This window comes from Limulus polyphemus, unplaced genomic scaffold (assembly GCF_000517525.1).
Source record: "Limulus polyphemus unplaced genomic scaffold, Limulus_polyphemus-2.1.2 Scaffold6136, whole genome shotgun sequence".
In the NCBI taxonomy this organism is placed as follows: domain Eukaryota; kingdom Metazoa; phylum Arthropoda; class Merostomata; order Xiphosura; family Limulidae; genus Limulus; species Limulus polyphemus.
The window spans coordinates 41,355-53,877 of NW_013671746.1; the positions used below are offsets into that span (position 1 = coordinate 41,355).

General features: G+C 31.1%; 1 long non-coding RNA gene across 1 annotated transcript; it reads right to left on the reverse strand.

Moving 5' to 3' along the window:
* Positions 1-243: 243 nt before the first annotated feature.
* On the reverse strand, positions 244-4,364 carry LOC106473391. The gene is made up of 3 exons (XR_001291673.2): positions 4,278-4,364; positions 2,618-3,160; positions 244-2,021 (listed from the first exon to the last, which is right to left on the reverse strand). It is a non-coding gene; the product is annotated as an uncharacterized LOC106473391 (long non-coding RNA).
* Between the last annotated feature and the right edge of the window lie 8,159 nt (positions 4,365-12,523).

Genomic DNA, 12,523 nt, shown 5'->3' on the forward strand with positions numbered 1-12,523 from the left:
CTGGAACTGGATTTGGTAGCATAATTTCTGAAGCAGTCTAGAAAGGCTTTTCAATAACAAATGGCAGAGCAGTAGTGGCAATAGGTATAGATAAACCAAGCTCTCCTATTCTACAATTTGTAGTAAATGACATTCCATGCTTAAACTCCTAAGCCAATGCAAAAAGTTGCATCTGACCTAATTTACGTTTTTTTTATTCTATCACTATTTTTTTCTCCCTTGACACTTTTTTTTTTTTTTTATTACATACACATTCAATTTTATCATTATAACCTTTCTGAAGTCCTTCAATTTTTCAACCTTGCCATTACAATCTCCAAGAACTTTAGACCTTGTCACTGGTTTTATTTTTGTATCTTTAATTGGTATACCTTTTACTTTAACTTCTCAGGGGTGATTTTCTTTTTAATTCATAAACTTGTCCTTCCACACATATATATACCTATATACTTCTTCTTGGTTCCCTTTTCAATTATCTGCAACCATCTTCCTGACCTAGTTCTAATGCAGTCATCAAGCAAAATTGACTTTTACCATCATTGTGATGATCTTTAACAGTTTAAGTCTAATCAATTCTATTTTTACCAAAAGAATCCCACTGCTGACTGTGTTGTATTTCTGGCGAGTTTTAACACTGTGATTAAACTAATTCAAAATTCAAGCCAGTGATAAATTCTCCTTTAAATGTTAAGTTCAAACCCTTATCTCAAGATTTGATTAGTGTTCAATAATTTAAAAGAATATTCTGTTTAAAATTGACTGTCAATTACTCGTGTTGCAATAAATAAACCAATAATATAAACTATGTAATTACTGTTAATGTTGTATATGATCATCTCTTAATACCAATATCCATATTGCAACAGATCTACCAGATTGCATCAGGTTCAAAATCACCTTACATGATCAATCACTTGGCATAAAAAAAGTAAACTCAACAGGCCCAATTTAAAAGAACAATAATTTATTGATATATACATATTGACATTATGTACAATTCCATATCACAAAATTCAATGATTCAGCACTATTAACCTTGTCAGAGATTATAATACATTTTGTAAATACTACGCTAACTGTAGTACTATGGTTTCCACACATAGGAATAATGGGCAAAAACATTTGGTCATTAACTTCCAAAATAATAACAGATCCATTTCTATAAATTAATAAAGCATGTCCACTTTTATAAGCTTACTTGTTCTTGTAACAGAAACAAGGGCATGCTTTTCAAGTTAACCCTGTATTACTTTGATATTTAGATTATAGAAAATATGTAGAGCTATAGCTGGTTTTGAGTTATCTTAAAAATTTGCAATGAATAAACAAATCTTACCCCAATTTTCATCAAGTGCAACTCAAGCAAATGATAGCACTCATACTTAGAATTCATACTAAATATTTTATTAAAAATTAATCAAATTCTCATGAGTCCAGTATTACTAAGCATATTTCAGAATATACCACTGGTAATTTGAATGGTATACTTACAGATCTCCAGGACAAGAAGTTTACATTATGAGTGGTGATTGTTCAACGATACAGACCATTCTATTTTTGTTCACTGCAGATAGTTCTCTAGAAGTAAATAGCTCATAACAAGCAATATGTAAACTGATAATTGGTTAAGAGGCAATTCTAGGTAACACCAATAACAGGTAATATGTTGGCAAACAAATACAGAACTCATTCTTGACTCTTTTTTTTTTATCATCAATTTACACTGATATTAAACCTTTGTAAATCATGCTATAGAAAGTTCTGATTAAAGAAGCATTCAAATTAACTGTTTATTAGACTGCAGAAATTAAGAAACACCATCTGTTTGGTCTTAATTCAAAATTAAATAGAAAATGTTAATATATCAGCTTATTACATTGAACAATATATTACTCTGCCTGACCTTCCAGATACCTTCTGTACTGGTATGAAGTACTGCAGGTCAAACTCCAACGCGTTTGAGGAAACTTCAGTGTATTGAGGCGAGAAAAACTTGGGGTCTTCCACAACGTGGAACCTGACTGAATTATTGATTTGGAAACCATTACCAATATTGCTTCATTAAAACTAATCATACCCAAGTCATTTATTATGGTTAAACTTACACTAACTCATATTTAGAATTATTCTGTTCATTAGAAAAGTGGACACAGTAAACAATTTTATTGAATATTTACAAGATGTTACTGCAAGTTTTCTATGAAGTATATTCGTGTTGACCCAAGACATGGAAAGGAGCAGTTCAAAACACAAGTATTTTTCTTAACTGATGTAAACTCCATAATGAAAAATAATAATTCATTAATTTACAAACCATTAAAAATGTCCTGTCTAATAATTATTAAAACATTAAGTTGTACACAACTATGCAATTGTGAACGAGTCATTACTACAGATGTAGTTTTCCAGGAAATTTTTCCAGTTTTTCAACATTCATGTTAATATGCACAGAAATAATTTTTCTAATTAAAAGAAATTGGGGGATACAGCATTTTGAATGTTTTTACTTATTGAGTGAAACCTTTTTCAATCATGTCCATTTTTAGTATTTATCAATTTATTTCAGGGTTTTAGTTGTCAATGTTTGAAATGCAAGATGTTTCAATGAGTAACTTACATCATAAACTAAACCTTGTGCAGTGTTGATACTTCATGCATACTTCCAACTTAAGTCACTCAGAGGTTTCTTCAACTCCATGGTCTCATTACAGCAGAACCTACAAGAAGCAAAAGCAACTATGCTTTGTCCCCCACCCCCAACATGTCACAATATCTGTATTTTTTTTTTTTTTAAGAGTATTCTCATTGCCATAAAACAAAATTGGTAAAGTTCATTTGAGGAACTCCATTTACACCATGTAAAATATATTTTTAGAACACTGCAATTTCCAGAACATCCAGCAAACTAAATAAACAAATTTGTTGAATTAAACATAATACAGATTGCACAAAATGACTGGTGTTTAGCTAGATATCTTAAATACTCAGAATGTTTTTCTATCAATTTACAGTTAAAAATTATCAGGATTTTTTAAAGACTCATTTACATGTACATAATCAACATTAAAAAATTGTTTGATTTATCTACTTAGCTTCCCAACTCTGAATGGGTACCTAATCCTGGAAGCTGTGGGCCAGGTTACTTCCACATCACTGGAAACTGCAACAGAAAACCAATATATATTAGGCACATATGTATAATACACTATACCAATGACTTGGATAAAACCCAACAGGTATTCTTCACAAAATGCTCTCATATTTAACAGGCCAGAAATACTGGTGTTTTTAAAGCCTTGAGTTAGTGGAACATTTATTTGGCCCACACATGAAAACATTGAGGCAGTAAGTTACCTTACATTAATTACAAATACATCATAAACAGTGTCCACATTCCATATCAGTCACTTCTTTGCACTTTTTACTAGAGTTCAGTTTCTCAAAGAAACAATTTAAATTTAGTGGATCTTCCAACAAGTCTCTTGGTGTAGTGTAGATAAAGTCCATTTCATCATCAGACATTTTTCTAGATTTTTTACACAATTCATATTTGATTTGCTCCCATTTGCGCTTCCTGCACTGTTGCTTACGTTTCAGTTCTTGATCTGCCCATTGAAATGTATTTCTCAACATAACTTCGACTCTCAAATCACCATTCAACCTGTTCTTTTTTCTAGATACACTTGAAATCATGTCTAGAAGGTCTTCTGTTCCCATTCTGTTATTCACTTGTCCACATACAATCATTTTATTTTTCTTCAAAGAACAAGTTTATCCGTGTAAATAACTACAACTTCGAAAATGTTGATAATAATAGTATTAGTAGTATATCAACTAATTATGCTGCTGCCTGCTCAGCCTAGGCCTATTTATAATTATTTTTTAACAAATTCTGCGAATAGAACAAAAATCCAACTCAAGGCAGTCTGACGATAGGCCAATTTCTCCAGGAAAGTTGCAAATTACTTCTTTTTTAAACAAGGCTAACTTAAGACTTAAGTTAGACCTTACTATTGTCGACGGTAAAGGTACGCCGTACAGATCTTTTGAGATGTATAACGACTAACGTTACTTTGCGTTAGTCTTAAGTTAAGCCTAACTTACTCTAGCACTGTATGAGTGTATCACTATCAGTAGAATTCATCAACTTGTAAAGTTAAAATTGAACACAATGGAATACGATATTGAAATGAAACAGCAATGATTTACGGTTTCACTTTCATACGATCGAAGTATTTCAAAACAGATCCAAAAATCATTCAGTAAAGACTGCTTACCTTAATTATTAAATAACTAGTTGTTTTTTATCTCGACAAACGTTATCACACTACTTTCCTTCTTCGCATCTACAAGCTACCTAACAAAGATACAATTTTCAATGCCACGTCATTCTTCTCTCGAGCCTTATCACTGTATTCTGCAGTCAAAGTTAAAGATATAGTGCAAAGCAAATTAACTTTTTACTACTTTCATATATAATAATCTTATTGTTTCGTCAATTAAAAATCAAAATGAAACTTTAGTATTGACCTGGTATTACAACATTTTCAAAATAATTGGTTTATTGTAATACGTCCCACATACACACTACGTAATGACACAAAAATTGCAACTGCCTTATAACAGCCATTTCGTCATTTGGGAATTTTTCTAGTCTTCCCATGATACTACGCAAGAAGGAGCGGCAAACTCTGTCGAACGCACTGGTATCTATATAGATCAATGGTCGATCGGATTTCTTTCGTTTTAAGAAATCTAAGATGGCGACTGACCTCGAAGTCGAATGATAAAATATTGTGGGAATATATTTCTTGGGCCAATAATGCTTTTTCCCACAGCACCATTTCCAATTACTAGTTTTCTTTTAGTAGAAAAACATCTTCGAATATTGACTGAAGTTTATTTTTTAACTTTGAGACTGTTCTCAAACTAGTAAATTGAGTGATACTGATAGTAATACTAATAGTATTAACTAGTAGTATTGAGTAGTTGTAATAATAATAGCACTTAGTAATATTAATAGTATTACTTAATAATAAAGTGTGTCATACGCCTGGCTAGAAATTGTTATCATTAAAAAAGAACATTAATTTGTATTGTATCTTTCAACTTTCAAAAATTTATACTTACAATAATAAAATGGATAGGCTGCTTATTTCTGTGTTAATTCGTATTCTCAGCATTATTTTCATTATAATACGAATATTTTCGCACATTTTTAGTAAATAAATTAAATGAAGCTTTTCTTTCGAATCCACAGGTATTAAGCATAAATTATTTAATACACACCAAAACGTAAAAGAGTTTGAGAGGAGAATCAATAATTTCCACAAACAATAAATAGTGGGTGTACAGGGACAGCCATTGAGGACCAAATTGTACCTTTTTATTTATTTTCTTTGAATTTAAAGTTTCAACAAACTTGCTTTTCTTTCTACTTGTGATATTGGGTTACAAATATGGAACATTTGTAAAAATTTACTTGCAACTGTTGCAGTGTACACATCTTTTTGATGTATTTTCTCATTTGTAAGTGCCATTGAGATACACCTTTGGATCCTTGATAAATCCTTAAATTAGACTGACTTCTTTTTAGAGATTTTCTCAAAATGGCTATTTGTTACACATATTGAAACAGCCAGTAGAACTTTGGACAGTAGTGGTTGAAGTGTGCTAATTCTCATATGACACCATGTCATTGAAAATATACTCATTCATTTTATAAAGTGTTACATTAGTTTGATCAGAGTGTATAGGGGGTGAATAAAGACATAGGGGTCAAAAATGACTCCTAGGGTAAGGTTGGCCCACACAAGTAACTGCCTTACACCCAGTAAGAACAGCGAACGAATGGTTCACTCCTTTTCTCAAATCTTCTACATTGTATAAATTCACACAGTAATGAAAAATACGTATTTTAAAAATATATTTTAATTTATTTACTTTAAGTTTATCAAGAAGTCAACAACTCAAAAAAAGTTTGGGAAACCCTGCTTTAAATGTTTTATCAGAAATAAATGGTTAATGTCTTGTGTTGACAAGTCATTTAGTAATGAAAAAAGATGCTTATAAATTCCTCACTATCTGAAATTATATCTGCCTTGTGTTTTTTTTTTTTGTAGATAACTTATGATAAAAGTATTTTGTTGCCATTTTTCTTTTCTGCATGATTTTACTGGTATTTCAGAGTTTGACCCACAGTGTCTGAAAATAAAAATGCCATGCTAATCATTTTCTTGCATAATCTACTTGTCAATATGTAAAATAATGTAACAAGAACCAGAATCTATCTATTTAAGGTTTATTGTTTAACCCACTGTAGAACTGAACCACAATTATGGTGTGTGTTATAAATAATTTCAAAATAACTTGGCATGAACAGAAAAATTTGATAGCACGTGTGGTTCATTAATAGATGTAACAAATATAAAGATATAAATTATTTCAAAATTTAAGTTGAAAGTTAATAGTTAAATTTCCTTTAACTCAATGATGCTCTTCAGATATAAAAGTTGATATAATAGTAGTAGTCTATCTTAAAACACTGGTAAAGTTGGAGGCTACTAAATCAGGTAAATGAGTTGCTAGATCTGATGATAAAATTTTCAATGTAATATCTATTCATTTCAATGGATTGCAGTCTGTGTATGACCTATTGAAAGTCATTCTGCAAACAATATTAAGGCATTGTAGAATCATTTCTATGAATACAGTAGTAGGTATAATGTTTTTTATATTTAGAAATATTTTATAACTAAAAATAATAACCCAAACTGAGATTAAAAATGCATATGACTGGTCCAGAATATATATATTGTGAATAATAACACAAGCAATTACCCATACAACAAATGAAATTTATCTTTGAAATTAATAATGTTTTTTAATTTTCTTTAACAATTAAATTTCAATCCCAACCATATAAGTTTATAAAATTAAAAATAATAAAACTACAAATTTTCAACAGTTCTAGACATGTTGTAATTATTTAAAAAATCAGCATACTCCCTTCTGTTGTTGTTTGTAAATGGAATTGGATTCAATTTTTCAAAAGTCTGTTTTGTTTTCCCAGTTGACTTTTCTTGTTCAGAAATAAATGCAAGATTATTCTTGTTACTAATGTTTACAACAGAATAAAATGTGAGAAATAATGATAAATGTTCAGATTTTATTCTTGTTTGGTAATAATTATAGGAGCTGCCATTTCACTGCATAAAAATTACTTGTACAAAGGTTCACGAAAATAGTAATTTATATTTGTCAGAATGTTGAAAATGAATGAAATTCTTTCAGTGCATTTCTAATCAGCTGATAGAGTTGCTCCTCTTTCTCTTTTTGTGTGAATATTTTGGGTGTTACAACTGTAACATAAGAATAAAACTGCAGAAATGAATGTACTCTAATGTCTTTACAAGAATCTCTATTGCAATAATCATGCAGTGTACTCATCTGAAAATTAAAACTGTTTCAGGTACTTGAATACCTAGGTGTGAATTGATATATAGTACTTACTTGCTACAAGTGCTCCAGAATGAGAACTTTGAATAAAATTTAATACTAATAAAAAAGATTCAAAAAGTGGATTGGTGTATTATCAAACATTTGGAAGAGCAGAGGAAACTTGAAAACACTAAGTTCATGTTCAGAATCATTGTTATTATACATTACTTTGACTCAAAATCTTATTAATAATTAATGTTGTGGTCTTCTCCCATTGACACTGTGGTCTCTTGTCTTGCTCTGGGATCAAGAAGACTAACTTATTGGTACACCAGTTCTTCTAAATGATAATTTGTTGTATCATAGCCTTTATATCTAAAACTGTGATTCATTCTTGTTTAACTTAACTTGAGTACCTATTACAGTCATAACTTTATAGTACTCACATTAATTTTTTTGGAATGTAATTTTGTGTTACATTATTCATTTGTTGTCAAACGGGTCAACTGGAAAGTGAAAATACTGTCAAGCTATGAAAATGTTTCAGTCAACATTCAAAACTGTTTTTCCATTAAAAAAAGCTAGAACTTGAAAATGTCACAGCAGGAATTTTATTTCATACAGCTTTCCATTGAGACAGCCTGAACTATGGAGAAAACAGATTGTAATTGACATATTCAGAGAGACAAGTGATATCCAACAGAAACTTACAGGTTGTGCTCTGAACATTTTGAAGAAGAATATTTTGATATAAGAGGTCAAAATATTCATATAAGCATAACAGCTTGTCTACTGTATGTTCATGTCATGAACACCTACAAAAAGTATATTTCATAATGACTTGTTAGTATGCTGGCAATTTTTTGTTGTCTTTCAAAATTTGTAGTACACACTGGAGGGATTTGCACATTTTGGTAATAAAGTTAAAAAAAACGACCTTTACACTCCACATAATTTTAAGAGAACATAAAACCCTGTACTAGTCCTGAAGAAGCCACAAAAGCAAAATGTCAGTTAAAATAAGAGTTCCCTTTTACTTAAGTGGAATATAAAGGTCATTTTTTTCAAACGTAGGAATATGGTGTTCTAATTATTCAAATATTTCGTTAAAACTGTTGGAAATTAGGTTAAGTGTTTATTCTAAGAAAACCTCTGTTGGTGTTCAGTTTTCTAGTTTTGTTTGAATTTGTTATTACATAAAGTCTTTTGCTAGATAAAGTTTGTTATAACAAAACTAAACATGTAAATGAAATCACTTGATATTACACACTGGCCTTATAATACAGTCAAGTAACTAATAAATAGAAAGTTGTCAGTATATTTGAAATTAAATTTTCTTTGTAATATATTCTGTATATGACAAAGAACATAATGCCACTGTGAAATCAATGAGTGTGTAATTGAAAATTGAGTAAGCTGGTATAATACCACTGCTATTTTTAAGAAGATTAATTTCTATATGTAAGCCACAACAATGGTGTTCATTGTTTATTTATACAGACAGACTATAATTTTCTTCTAGAGTGGGCTATACCATTTTTGTAAAGGTTCATAGTTAATAAGAAATATGACGATAGTGTCAATAGTCAGGCAATATAGCAGGTTGTTCATGTAATGAAGTACCTACTTAGAAAATGGGGTAAAATATAAATGGCTTCAGTAAATTATTGTTTCTGTTATCTGTTGTGATTTATTTGTAGTTTGCCAAATAGAGGACATTAGTACAGCAATTGAAGTACTTATGTTAATGTTGTTCCAAATCTAGTTACCTCAAGTACAACACCTGTTCAGAACAATTCTAAACATCATGTTCTCCTAGATCATAGCTACCATGTGAGTGATAGTCCTGTAACAATAAAAAGAAAAATGGACAAAACAGTTCATCGTTTGAACGCAGGAAAACATTAAAGATTTTAAAACGAAAGAATAAGTGTTTGAAACAAACTATTATTTAATTAAAAGTGATTATGCAAGCAAAAAAAAAGAACATTTAATATCCACCAGTGGTTTTGATATGCTGAACAGCACATTTTCTGATGTCTCTTTAGAAATAATTAAAAGGGCATTGCATTTTGAAAATATAATAAAAAACTGACTCTCCAAGTACTTATGTAATCTCTTGCTTTAACATTGCAGTTTTACTCCACCAAGGGCTACAGTTTTGTAAAATGTAATTTCAATCTTGCTCTATCACAGTCATCTGTTATCCAAAAGTGGTATAAAAACATTAATGGAAATGCCAGGCTTTACATAACAAGCATTTAATAAATTACAACATGTGGCAAAAAAAAGGGAAAAGCAGAAGCTAGTAAAGTTATTTGTGTTTTAATGCTAGAATAAATGGCCATAAGAAAACGTGGAGTAGGAAGGAAAGAAATTTCTTTGTCATGTTGATGTTAGCATAAATACAGAAGATCATATATCTCATTTTGCCTGTGAGATATCGGTGTTTATGGTTGTTCCTCTAAACAGCAACTGGAAGGTGGCTGTTGGCTATTTCTTTATTAATTGCATTAATGAGCAAACTTGGTGAGAATATGCCTACAAAAACTGTCAGATATTGAGATTACAATTGTGACATTTATTTCTAATGGTTCAAGTTGCCACTTCTCCATTTTGAAAGAAGTAGGTACCAAGTATTACCAGAAATCTTGCAGCCATGTTTTTATTTCACCCAGCAATAAAAAATACAAAACTTGTGTCATACTTGATATATGTCATGTGCTAAAGCTCATTTGAAACATGTTTGCACATGAAAAAAATTTTCACAAGTGGAGCTGGTGAACATATTAAATAGTAGTTCATTACAGATTTGCACAATTTTCAAGAACAAGAAAGTTTGAGGTTTACACTTAAATGAATTACAATTAATACACATTCAATGGCAGAAGCTAAAAATGAAAGTTAACTTTGCAGTCAAACAAACTTTAAGTTCAAGTGTGGCAGGTACTATAGTAGATTACATCAGATTTGAAATTACCTAACTTTAAGAAAACTGAGTCCACAGTTAAATTTATAAGCATATTTGACAGACTGATTTGTTGAACTCCAGAAATCCATTGGCTACAAACTAAAAGAATTCAATGAGATGTTCCAACGAATCATTTTGGAAACCTTTTCTAATAGATATGAAAGACAATGTTTTCACAATTTAGTGGGTTTCTAATTGTAGTCAACTCTGTGTAGCAATTACATGAAACTGTAGTGTCATTATCTTCATCCTCCTTCAATGTTCTTTTGACATAAATTGAGACAAGATTTTTTGGAGTTATTATTATTATTTTTTTTTTGCTGGTGTAATAATCCTACTGTTTAATAGCTCACAGCTGCTTATAAAAGATTGCTCATGTATCATGAAATAAAAGCAGTAGGAAACTTCACTGCCTAGGATGAAATGCCAATTTTACATATCACAAAAGATCACATGGCACTTTGTAGTGGTTGGCAAATGTGTTAGATGCATCTGATGCTCATGTAGGATTTTGAAGTACACAAGTTTATACAGGATGACAATAATTATAAAAATGCACCACACTGGACATCCCTTTCTCCCTATAAAGAAACAGCCGTAGGATGCACATCTGGTTACACAATCAAAATAACACAACAAAGAATGTATTGTACAGATTATTTGGAGGCTCTGACAGATGAAAATTCTGGAAACTTGTCAATTTTAAAATAAAGAATAAAATAGAGGTGGTTTGGTAAAGGCATAAGCAAGTGTAATCAAAGTTTGTCAGGCGGTAGAAAGATGTTTTATGAGAATTCTGAAATAAACAAATGAGCTTCCTCATGGAAGTACAATTAACCTTGGAATACAGATTGCTGTTTTGAAAGTAGTAGTTTGAATGAGTTTTTTTTGGTTTAGATGAATACCTTTGATAGTACACCATGTTTACATTTTGATAAGATTTTTATGTTATATGAAAAGAACGTGTAATTATAACTTCTATATATACTTGAGTAAGGAAGCACATTACACTAATCTATCTATCTATATATAAAGCACAAAAATATGTGTGTCTGTCTGTCCGTTATCTAATTGCTCCTAGATCGCTGGCCAATCTCAACCAAATTTTGTGAGATGATAGTTTGGAACAAGGGGTATATTAATGAGGGTTAACAACCCCCTCCACCCCAATTATTGTTGTTATTGAGCATTTATTATCTTTGACGTAAGTGAACGTTAACTACATTCATAGATGGCGCCACGTCTTTAAACGAAATATAACTTTGTTAAATTTTCTATAACACAACATAGAAACAGTGTAGGTGAGGGCACATAAATGTCTTATATATCTCAGAAAGTGTGCTAGCACTATCTACCGAGGAATGCAATGAAAAAAATGGTTGCCACTATTGCAGTAATACGTAAACTCTAACATAAGGTTAATATGGAGACCTGTTTTTTGCGTTTTAACCTCTTCCTACTTTGACCCGGGATTTTTCAACTTCGGCCAATAACCGTCAATTAATTCATAACATGAAACAGTGTGGAAGGACATTAAGAGCTAGGTAACAGAAAGCACATCTACTGCCAAAACTTTTGCCACTACCTCTTCGTACAAAGTTATCCTGACCATCGCACAATGTATACCATGTTAAAAGTATAAACATATTGAGTTATTGAAGCTTATACAAAACTTTTGATGAGGAAATAATGAATACTGTAATAATATTGTTACGTCTCCGTTCGTTAATTAACTTTCCGTAACTTCGTTCCGACGAAACTTTAGCGACACAAGTCCTTACTTAATAAAACTGGTTTATTCTTTCCGAATACAACTTTACGATACACTTATTTTCAATATTCGCGCTAAAACAAACGCTATATCAACCGTCAACAATACTTCTGACTGCAGTTCAATTACTCACTATCTACACCCACATTACCTCCCCGTCACGTTGTCACCCTCTTTTATATACCAGACTACCCTATATCTAGTAAATACTAGAGCATTCGCCAAAGTACAGGATAGTTCTAGAAACGTGGCGTCACAGTAGTCATGCGACTCGCTGACGCAACACTGCCCCTTCCTTACTATTGTTCGTCCGAACAATAACCACATACAATAAACCAATA